We start from the raw sequence: 12059 nt of genomic DNA on the forward strand, positions 1-12059 counted from the left end.
CCTAGAATTAAAAAGGTGATGTACTGAGATATGAATGACTCACTTAATCAGAAGGGCCTCTCTGTACACATTCTCCTTGCCTTTAGCCAAAGTTGACTCTCTTGCACTCTTAACGTTAGAAAAAAGGGGTTTTTCAGGATACCCTGCCCTGGCAAAGTGAGGACAGAGACCAGGAGGCAACAGTGACATTCTGCGACACAGGAAGGGGCTTCACTGAATCAAAGAAGACCATGGTCAAGGGGACCTCGGGAGGCTTTGGTTCCATATGCTGTGGTCAGAGGGCAACCTTTGGTGGTGGATTTTGTTTTTCCTTTCTGCGAGCTACTTGACCGCAAAGGGCTTAGTCTAAGATCTCGGTCTCTTTGCCCCAGGAATGAAAAAGTGGTCATTTTAAAGGGGATTTCAGTGCATGTTAATCTCCCGGTTGAGGTGAGAAGAGGGAGAGAAAGAAAGAAAAGACTCGAGTAGCTGAGCAGAAGAGAGATTGGTTGCTCCGACATTCCAGAAGGTTCCAACAAGCCAGGGCCCCTTCCTGTGAAGTCCGAGGCTTTCTGCTGGAAGGCAAAAGGTGCCCAGCAAACGCCCCTGGTAACCAGTCTCAGCCGAGGACAGCAGACAGCGCGCTCTGTCCAGCCAAAGCGCTCGGCAATTTGAGAGTCTGCTCCTTCTCCAGGCTCTCCAGTGTTTCAAATGCAGTTTGTCTTTTTACCACGGTGGCAACCTCTCCACTTGCAGCAACTTAAAAGCAGAGGAACCGGCCACGCAAAATAGGGTGTGCGCTTGCGACCGAGGTCGGAAATGCGGCTTGACAACGTTTCCGTCTTTTGTGCAAGGTAGGGGATTTTTTTTTTTAATGAGTTCCTTCTCCCTACTTCTGGCTATTTCTCAGCTAGGACTCACCCAGCAGATTAACTGAGTTTCTGCTGACCTTGGCAGGAGAGAGCAAACCCAGGAATTTGGCAGAACGGAAGCTATGCCCGCGCAACCTGAGAAACCACACGTCCCGACTCACGGGTCGGCGGGTTTGGGGTGCGGATTATCCTCTGGATCCGGGAATCCGGGGGTCCAGGGATCCTGTTAGGACCTGAACTGTGGAGCTGGCAGCTCTGTGTTGTGTCTTCCGGTGTCGGGTTTCAGGACACCACCTTGTAAAAACAATTGGCACACGAGATTCTCATGGGCTCGGCGGTTTGAGCTCAGGCTGGCCCGAGGGGCTGAGCCAATGCTGCGACTGAGGCAGAATTCCTCGGGGCGAAGGCTTGGGGTGCTGAGCCGGGGGCGAGCCAGCACCTAGAAAGTGGAGGCCGGGAGCGGCATCCAGCACAAACATCTGCAGATGAACCGAGGGATACTTCCCATTGCGAGCTGATGCGGAGGCCAGATGTGCGCACTCCCCGGGGCCACCTCATCCCCTGTGGCTGCTGCTGACAGCTGCCCGCCAGGAAAAGGCAGAGGGTGAAGGGTGAGATGGAAAGAGCTGTGGGAAGTTCGCCAGGCCCCGCCTGGAGGCTGGCCTCCATCGGCTCCGAATATTCCAGCAGTAAGTCACTTGACCGTGCGCGTCAGGGGAGCCCTTGCTGCTTTGCTAGGCGCAGCCCGACAGCCGCCCGTAGGAGGGCGCCTCCCAGCTTCTGCAAGTTCCTCTAGCAGGGAATCATTCGGAAGGTTGGAGGGTCCGTGACCCCCTGGGGACAACGTGTCAGCCTGGGGAGGTAAATGGTCTCCACTGCGCAGGGACTAGTTACAGAAGTCAGGCGCTGGCTTCTGCCTCTTACGAGAGAGGCCTGGTCCAAGGTGCCTGGTACAGGGCCAAGCTGGAATTCTTTAATCTGCTACACGGCTTCTCTAAAACTAAAGTTCATAAAAGGCCTCCAACTCGTACCGATGGATAATACGCTCGACACGCAGGGCGTGTATGCGATCGCTTCTGGGTGCTGTTTAAGGCAAAATCATCCAGGGATGAGGGCCTCCGCAGGAAAACCTTGGAGAAAGCCCGTTTCCTCCTCTTTATTTTTTTTTTTCAACGTTTTTTTATTTATTTATTTATTTTTGGGACAGAGAGAGACAGAGCATGAACGGGGGAGGGGCAGAGAGAGAGGGAGACACAGAATCGGAAACAGGCTCCAGGCTCTGAGCCATCAGCCCAGAGCCTGACGGGGGGCTCGAACTCACGGACCGTGAGATCGTGACCTGGCTGAAGTCGGACGCTTAACCGACTGCGCCACCCAGGCGCCCCCATTTCCTCCTCTTTATAACCTCCATTCTCATTACAGGCCTCAATCTCCCCCTCTGCGAGGTTGGAGCTCCTCAGGGCAAGAGATCGAGCAGAGATGAGCTCTGTCCAGCACCTTCTACTTCGTTCCTTCAGAACGAGACAAGAAACGAGCCATCTCAATAGCACTGCCTTTTGAAGACAGGTGAACCAATTAGGTTTCTGACAGTTTCTATCTCCCTTTCCACTTCTTCCTCTCAAAGTAATCACATCAGGCTTTGAAACCAAATGTCTAGGAACAGGGACACAGCCTGGCGGATGTCAAGCGGCTACGGAAAAAGTATCCATAAGAAACGCCCACCTGACCAAGGGGAGGAGCAGGGCCCCGAGGCCAAGATACTATCTTTAGGAGCCGGTGCTTGAGATTTCCAGGGATGCGGCCATGTCCAGTCCCCTCCTCCCGACCCCCCAAAACAGGGGACATCGTTGTCACCACATGTGCCCAGTAGCTAAAAAGACGTGACCCGAGCTCTCCCAGTTCCGGGGATGAACGAAAGCAACAGTGCCATAGCACCTCTCTGCCTCGTCCGGTCCCTCCACCCCCCCACCCTCGGCCCAGCAGACCTCACCATTGTCTCCGTGGTGAACTTCCCCGGAAACCAGTGCTGAGGAAGGGCTATTTTCGTAACACGGGGATACGACACCTGAGTGAAGGTCGGAGGTGGATTTTCAGAGCCCAAAGGCCTCGTGCTCGTTAACGGTGCACGGGGCAGCGGTCTAAGAGAGAGAATCTTGCCAGGGAGTCAGGGACAAAAGGTCCCATTTCCCACCAGGAAAAAGGGCACAAACCTCGCAGAGAAGGCAAATACCAACACATGCGCTGTAAAGAAAATGGACTTCACCGCCTACAAGAGAGACCTGAGCTCGCTCAGAAAGCACTTCCCAGAGAGAGGCCAGGCAGCCCAAGCGCCGGAATGGTCTCATGACCCAACCATGCACTTGGGATTGGGATGGACTGCTGGGAACTTTAGGTGCCCCCGGGACCTGGAGATCCAGATTTAGGAGCAATGCATGTAGGGTTGATGACATACAGCTGCAAAATAATACTCTTTGGTTCCTCATTCTGCTCCAGATTCCTCACCTACATACAGTGTGGGTAGTAATCTCTGACTTACCTAGAAGATATCATAAGGATCAAGCTAAAACACTGCACAGACAAGTATTTTGCAACGCGTACAAATATATGCTTTCACCGCCATGTGTGCTGCCCGGGTGAATTATTTTTACGAAGACCTGGGAAAAGTGGCTCTTGTCATCTTTGTCCAACGGACGACTCTCGAAGACTGTCCAGCTGTGAGGCAGGTGACTAATAATCTGTTCCCTTCGAAGCGATATATCGATAGCAAAGGACTTGTCGAGACTGAGCTGATGCAAGACTGAAACTGAGCAAATACGAAACACCTCGGAGCCTCGAGTTTCCACATCTGTCAAATGGTACCAATAACTCAGCCCTCTCAGGTTTCCAAAGATTAAAGGAGGTTGTGTGTGTCAACAGCTTTCTCATGAGGAGAACTTGAGGCATGTCAAGGCTCTTGTTCCTTTGTTTTGCATTCAAGCACTGGAATTAAAAAACGTGAAAGAGTAGACAGTTCGCCCCGGGCCTGAAATTCTCAAAGAAGGTATGGGGGCCAAAGATCTCCCCAGGCAGAAAATGCATGTCCCCCAAAGGGAGAAGGCAGGCCTGATCTAGCTTTGATCGGGGACCCTGGCTGAGACTCACCATGGAAGAGTCATTCCTGGGGTCCACCTGATTCTCAGTCCAGACCCTGGCCCCTTGGAATGCCGTCCATCTCCTAAGGCCAAGTCCTCCCTCCTTTGTGAGATAGTCTCAGGCCTCCTCGATTGCAATCTCCATGGTTTGCCCAGTTCTCCCACCTTTTTTTAAAATTTTTTTTTTGGTTTCACTATAAAATATACTTGAGAGTTTGCCATAGTTTATTTTGTGTGTGCTTCTTGGATTCATCTTGGTTGATCTATGAGATTTTGGAGAACAAGAAATATGTAGTTTCATCTTTGTATCCCTATACTGCTCTGTAATAATATGGGGTTTTTTTTTGTGTGTGTGGTTTTTAAAAAAATGCTTAATGTTTATTTTCGAGAGGGAGAGAGGGAGAGAGAATGAGCGGGGAAGGGGCAGAGAGAGGGAGACACTGGATCTCAGGCAGGCTCCAGGCTCTGAGCTGTCAGCACTCGACAGCTCGAACCCACGGACCATGAGATCATGACCTGAGCTGAAGTCGGACGCTTAACGGACTAAGCCACCCAGGTGCCCCATGATATCTGCTTTTTGAATAAAATATATTTCCAGCTCTTACCTCACCATCCATCGAAAGCCAATCCTATAAATAAGCAACGAGAGCTGTCGTGGCCATCATCACCTAAGCCTTGGATGCTGCAGCACTTAACAGACCTCTTCTCTTCAAACTGGCCTCCCGGGTTCATCTTCTTCAAATGTCATTTTAAGATACCATATTCAAATTTCCCATTCAAATTCTTTGCAAGGTGCAAACTTGAAAGCCCTGAAGGTAAGGGTCTCCACCTTACCTCCAATCCAATCCAGCTTTTTAAACTCATTTAACCCATGCATTCCCAAACCAGTAAGGCTGACTCATTCACTTATTCATTGATTTTTTTTTTTTTTTTAATTTTTTTTTTCAACGTTTATTTATTTTTGGGACAGAGAGAGACAGAGCATGAACGGGGGAGGGGCAGAGAGAGAGGGAGACACAGAATCGGAAACAGGCTCCAGGCTCTGAGCCATTAGCCCAGAGCCCGACGCGGGGCTCGAACTCCCAGACCGCGAGATCGTGACCTGGCTGAAGTCGGACGCTTAACCGACTGCGCCACCCAGGCACCCCAGAAAAACAAATTTTTTTTTTTTTATTCATTCCTTCAAGTAGGGTTGAGTGCCTATTATATGCCAGCCATTGTGTTAGGTGATAGGGATCTTTATACAAAGATATCATCCCTGATCTCAGTGCCGTAGCCATCTGGTGGGCTGGCAGAAAATAAAGGGCCTATTACAATTCTAAGTGATAAGACATACTGGGGTACAGAGGAGCCAATACCCAAATTGGCCTGAGGGAATCAGCCAAGGGTTGGCAGAAAAGAGACTAGAGTAGAGTGGTTTCCCAGAAAGACCCCACACACTGGGTAAAGAGAGGCCATTTGAGACAGAGAGAAAAGAATACGCAGAAAAATTAAGGACGTCATGAGAATATGGTATAAACTCACGAGTGGCTCCAGACGACCCAGCTGGGAGCTAAACTCAAACACAAGGGGGATCTCCAAGGTTTGTGATGTGGTATTTATTACCTATGTCAGTATTTCTCAACTTGTGTCCTGGAACCAGGTTCTGAGAGACATCAGGCAGATTACCAAGGCCAGAAACATTTTTAAAGGGTTCTGCGGTCAAAAAAAGTTTGCAAAGTAAATACGTGCTTTCCCCCTCCCCCCCCCCCCCACTTGGAAAGTTACAATGTTCACAAGCGTATTGAAGGTTCTGCTAAGCCTTGCAATAAAACAAGCTATTTAAAGGGTCCCAAACTTATTTATCCAAAGAAAATGACACCACCATATGTCTCCTGCAGGATGGAATCCAAGGACCGACAGGTTTGGAAGTGCCGGTCTATATGCTACCACACCTCATGAGGCACATCCGTCCTTGGCCCATAAATTGAAGGCATGAACTTCACATACAAACACACACAGATTTGAATCCTGTTTCCAACACTTCCTTCCTGTTTGAACTTGGACAAAGGCCCATCTTTGATGGACCTTTTACTTGCCTATAAAATGGGCATAAAACATGCTTTCTCCACAGGGTGGTTTCACTGAGGCCTTCCGCCTGACCCAGAATATGTGCTTAAAGAATTTCCTTTCATTTATTATTGGTTAACAGTTACGAATCTAATCTATCAGCCAAAATAACCATAAGCACCTTATAAGGAATATAGCTTTGCTCACCGAATTTCCAGCATCCTGGCAAAGCTTCTCCACAATGTCTCCTAAAAGATTCTCGTTTAATGATACTCAAAACTGAGCACAAAAGGATTCCCTGAAATACTGCATTAGAAAAACTGCGATAGAAAGAAGAAAAAGCAACCCAATCCAGACATCGTTAGGAATGTACTGATTTTCTTTTTTTTTTTTTTTAACGTTTATTTATTCTTGAGACAGAGAGAGACAGAGCATGAACGGGGGAGGGGCAGAGAGAGAGGGAGACACAGAATCGGAAGCAGGCTCCAGGCTCTGAGCCGTCAGCCCAGAGCCCGACGCGGGGCTCGAACTCCCGGACCGCGAGATCGTGACCTGAGCTGAAGTCGGACGCTTAACCGACTGAGCCACCCAGGCGCCCCAGGAATGTACCGATTTTCTTAAATGAGGTATTCTAATGTTCACAGTGACTCCATACCCTCTAGTGACTGAAAACTAAGTTATGTATATACTCAATGGAATACTACTTGGCGATCAAAAAGAATGAAATCCTGCCCCTTGCCAACAACGTGGACAGAACCGGAGTGTATTTTGCTAAGTGAAATAAGTTGGTCCAAGAAAGACAAATATGATTTCATTCATATGTGGAATTTAAGAAACACAACAGATGAACATAGGGGAAGGGAGGGAAAAATAAGATAAAAACAGAGAGGGAGGCAAACCATAAGAGACCCTTACATACAGAGAGTGAACTGAGGGTTGCTGGGGGGGGGGGGTCGGTGGGGGGATGGGCTAAGTGGGCGAGGGGCATTAAGGAGGGCGCTTGTTGGGACGGGCGCTGGGTGTCCTATGGAAGCGATGAATCACTGGGCTCTACTCCTGAAACCAACACGACATTGTATGTGAACTAACTTGAATTTAAATAAATCAATTACAAATAAAAATATAGAAAAACAAACCACATAAAATACGGTCCTAAAAAGAGAAATATTTGCCATGTGAAGATGAAGATTATAGCCTATCAGAGTTGGTAGGAATTTTAATACACAGGTTTTTTAAAAAGCAGACGAAGAAATGCTCTTCCGTGTGTGGCCTGGGACACATGCTCTGTCCTTGGCCTTGAAAGCCCTTTGCTTTGGCCCTGTGGAAACTCTCACACATCCTTGAAGACTCAACCCAAGCATCACTGCCTTCGTAAAGTCATCCTTGATTCCCCAGCTTGGGTTAGGTAACACCCCCCGGGCTCCTATAATATCCGTGGACACTTCCATTAGGCAACATCCACTGCATTCTTACCACGTGGTTGCTATGGCCACAGCACTGGAGACGTAATTGATGGCCAAATAGAGGTGGTCCTGCCCTCAGAGCTTATGGTCTGATAGGACAGCAGACACCTTTTAGATAAACAGACAAAAAACGTATTGCAAACTGAGCAAGTGCTGTGAGGCAATAGAGGAGACCTAATAGAGAATCAAGGGGGTTCTGTTTTACTTGTTTACCTTGCCATCTCCTCCACCGGCTGTGAAATATTTGAGTGCAACCCTGTGCACATCTGTGCCACTTGGCATGGTATTGTGGCACAGTGCATTGAACTTGGCGTGCATTACCTCTTGAATGAACGAATGAGCGAATGAATCAATGAATTCAATGAGTTAAGGGTTTGCCTAAGCTGACAACTAATTAGTTACAATTTTGACTGCTACCTTTGTTTAAAGGGGGAGAATACTTGTAAACATATACATATATATGTATATTTTTAAATGTTCATTTATTTATTTTTGAGAGAGCGAGAGAGGGTGAACAGGGGAGGGGGAGAGAGAGAGAGAGAGAGAGAGAGAGAGAGAGAATCCCAAGCAGGCTCCGCACTATCAGTGCAGAAAACAACTTCTGCCACTCGATTTCCAGTCCTAGGCAACGGGTAATTGTTTGGAGCCCTTTCTTGACTCCTGGCCCAGCTCTGGCTGCTGTTTGCCGCGAAAAAATGAGTAGCCACACAGTGGGTTTCATGCAGCGCGACGCAGCGAAGACGCTCTCTACGCACATCTGTTCTCTAGGACGGAAAGAGCCCATAGCCAACCTCAGGGCAATTACTACTGTGTTCTGTTGATACTTGGTTTTATTTGGTTCCTTGGCTCTCCCGGGCCCTGTAGAATCGCAAACATCATCAGTGGCTTCCAACTAGAGCTGGCTGGAAGGAAGAATACGTTTTATTTGGAGAATGGTGGCTCCCCACGCACTTGTGATAAAAGAAGAAGGAAACATGTGGATTCGCCCAATAACCTCAACTGTGTGTCGTGCAAGCGGGGTCTGGACAGAAGACTCACTCCATGATTCCGAATCCTTCATGAAAACGATTCCATCGGCAGCCCACACTTGCCTGCCTTCCTTGTGATTCTGTGGGGCAGACAGTGTGATTACCTAATTTAAATAAAGAGCTAGCTCATTGCTGGGTTTTTTTCCTTCCTTCCTTCCTTCCTTCCTTCCTTCCTTCCTTCTTTCTTTCTTTCTTTCTTTCTTTCTTTCTTTCTTTCTTTCTTTCTTTCTTTTCTCTGCCAAGAAGATTTAGAGCAGTGACCTGGCTCAGGGATAATATTCTCATAGAATTCTCAGATTCAGTGAAAAATTAGGAAGTGCATATAAGGACATTCACATCCCTCCTGGAGAGAGCCGGACGGAGAGGCACACACATTTTTTAGAGCATCACAAAAGATAACACTGCTCCCTCCCCCAACAGCGCTTGATTTTTAAAAGTCACCAATGTCAGCACTGCCTTTAATGAGTCTGTAACCAGAAGTTTGCACCCGAAGACTAGGATTTCAGGGTTTTCTTTTTGTACAGCAGCTGACAGAACTCACCCCTCACCTCAGAACCTGGTTTTCCAGGTACAGACTACATTTTTTTTTGGTGGAAGACATGACGTGACATGATTTCCAAAACTTGAATACAATATTTAACACGTACACAAGAATGTGTGTATGTTCTGTGGTTTTTTTTTTTGCAAAGCTATGAAGCATAATGGACCAAACCCCTGGGTACAAACACCCATGAAGCCATTATCCGTTACCATCTCAAAAGCCAGGATACCACCAATGTACGTGAATTTCTAGAGACTCTGTGGCCCCATCCACCGCACATTATCTCAGATAAATCCATATGTGAAGTTGCTGTTTCTAATTCCTTGCCCTTAAATAGCTCTACCTTACTTTGTTTTTCCTCTCTATACTGTTTCTGTTTTATTCCGTCTGCCTTTGTGATTTCTCTTTACTTTAGATTGTCAGCAACGTGACTGTGGTATTTACCTTCACATAATACAATGATACACTCAACCCGAAAACAGTATCCTTTCAACTGCTCCCTCGTATTGTCTCTTCCACTGCCGTCATACGTTTAACTTCACATGTGCTACAAACACAACACCTTAGGACTATTTTTGCTTTAAAGGGTCAATTTTTAAAAAGGGATTAAAAAAATGTAATTCGTATCGTCCTGCACTTCAGGACAGAAATCTTCATTTCTTTATGTAAACCCACGTTTCCCTCGCCATCTTGTTTGTTCTGCTTTGGGACTGTCCTTTGCCATTTTTTACAGCACAGGTCTGCTGGCAATAAATTCTCAAGGCCCTTTTCGTCTGGAAAAGCCATTATTTTGCCTTTGATTTCAGAAACTATTTTCACAGGGATAGAATTCTGGATTGACAGAATCTTTTCTGTCATTTTAGAGATGTCACTTCTTGTTTCCGATCTACATAGCTTCTACCAAGGGGCCTATCGTGACGCTTATCTTTTTTAAAACCATTTGTAAGTATTAATTAATTTAATTTTAATTCCAGTGTAGTTAACATTCAGTGCCATATTAGTTTCAGGTGTACAATACAGTGATTCTTCAATTCCAAACATCACCCTGTGCTCATCACAAGCCCACTCCTTAATCCCCATCACCTATTTCAGCCGTTCCCACCCCCTCCGGTAACCATGTTTTTCCTACAGTTAAGAGTCTGTGTTTGGGTTTGCCTCTACCTTTTTTTCCCTTTGTTTGTTTTTTGTTTCTCCAATTCCACATGTGTGAAATCATATGGTTTTTTGTCTTTCTCTGCCTGGCTTATTTCATTTAACATTATACTTCCTAGATCCATCCAGGTTGTTGCAAATGGCAAGATTTTATCCTTTTTTATGGCTGATTCATATTCCATTGTGTATATACGTATATACCGCATGTTCTTTATCCGCTGATCTATCGATGGACACCTGGGCTGTCTCCATAATTTGGTTATCATAAATAATGCTGCAATAAACATAGAGGTGCGTATATCTCTTTGAATTAGCGTTTTTGTATTCTTTGGGTAAATACCCAATATTGCAATCATATGGTAGTTCTATTTTTAATTTTTTGAGGAACCTCCATACTGTCTTCCGCAGTGGCTGCACCAGTTTCCATGCCCTCCAACAGTGCACGAGGGTTTCCTTTTCTCCACATCCTCACCAACATTTGTTATTTCCTGTGGTTTTGATGTTAGCCATTGTGACAATGAGTTGGTACCTCATCGTGGGTTTGATCTGCATTTCCCTGATGATGAGTGATGTTGAGCATGTTTTCATGAGTCTGTTGGCCATCTGGATGGCTTCTTTGGAGAAATATCTGTTCATGTCTTCTGCTCAGTTTTTAATCGGATCACCTGGGGTTTTTTGGTGTTGAGTTGTACAAGTTCTTTATTTATTTTGGATACTAACCTATCAAATACGTCATCTGCAAATATCTTGTCCCATTCACATTAGGTGTGCATGTGTATGTACGGGTGTTATTCTATGTGTCTTTTTCCTGCTTGGGGTTCAGGTCAGTTATCTACCCCTGCGTCTCAGCTCTGAAAGCACCTTCCCAAGTGCTCTGTGATAAACAATGGAATTGCTTTGAGCATGTCTGTTTCGAAGTGAACACAATGGAGGTCCATGGAGCAGGGCCCGTGGGTATGTGCAAACCTATATTCTCAGGCTAGTTCACACTCACAATCTGGAAATTTGTTAGAAATTTTGGCCGAATTCTTTCCCACTAATCTGGCGCTGGGCCTCTCTCCCTCTGTGACCCCCTAGCGGTGACTCCGTGCTGTGTCCCATCTGTCCCTGGAGGTGTCTGTCTTTCCATAGGCTTCGGGCTACGTGGTTGCTCTGGGGCGGGCTTCAACTCTCTGATGGATTCGAGAAGATTTGTAATTTTTGTAGTTACCCCAGATTTTTCTGGTTATTGCAATGAGAGTGAAGCTGTTTCCTGTTTCCCATATCCTAGGCAGAAGAGGAAGTTCAACTATAATGCAAAATATTTTATTCTGTCCCCTTAATCTACTTGTTAGGTCTTAGGTAAATCCTCCGAAACTTTCTTAAGGTTTTATTTTTTTCTTAAGGTTTTTTTATTTTTGAAGGAGAGAGAGAGACAGAGTGTGAGTGGGGGAGGGGCAGAGAGGGAGACACAGAATCCGAAGCAGACTCCAGGCTTGAGCCGTCAGCACAGAGCCCGACACAGGGCTCGAACCCATGAACCGTGAGATCATGATCTGAGCTGAAGTCAGATGCTTAACCGACTAAGCCACCCAGGCACCCCAGTCCTCTGAATCTTTACTAATTTTTGTAAACTAGGGGCGCCTGGGTGGCGCAGTCGGTTGAGCGTCCGACTTCAGCCAGGTCACGATCTCGCGGTCCGTGAGTTCGAGCCCCGCGTCAGGCTCTGGGCTGATGGCTCAGAGCCTGGAGCCTGTTTCCGATTCTGTGTCTCCCTCTCTCTCTGCCCCTCCCCCGTTCATGCTCTGTCTCTCTCTGTCCCAAAAATAAATAAACGTTGAAAAAAAAAATTAAAAAAAAAAAAA

At 46.7% G+C, this 12059-nt stretch overlaps 1 protein-coding gene and 1 long non-coding RNA gene across 5 annotated transcripts in view; one reads left to right on the plus strand and one right to left on the minus strand.

Moving 5' to 3' along the window:
* The window catches only part of CALN1 (calneuron 1), a 536504-nt gene that overhangs the window by 108007 nt on the left and 416438 nt on the right, over nucleotides 1-12059 (minus strand). The gene's annotated exons all lie outside the window — the stretch shown is intronic.
* On the plus strand, nucleotides 561-4198 carry LOC147572985 (uncharacterized). The gene is made up of 2 exons (XR_015245438.1): nucleotides 561-833; nucleotides 2274-4198. It is a non-coding gene; the product is annotated as an uncharacterized LOC147572985 (long non-coding RNA).

This window comes from Puma concolor, chromosome E3 (assembly GCF_028749965.1).
Source record: "Puma concolor isolate L17-30 chromosome E3, mPumCon1.1.hap2, whole genome shotgun sequence".
Taxonomy (NCBI): domain Eukaryota; kingdom Metazoa; phylum Chordata; class Mammalia; order Carnivora; family Felidae; genus Puma; species Puma concolor.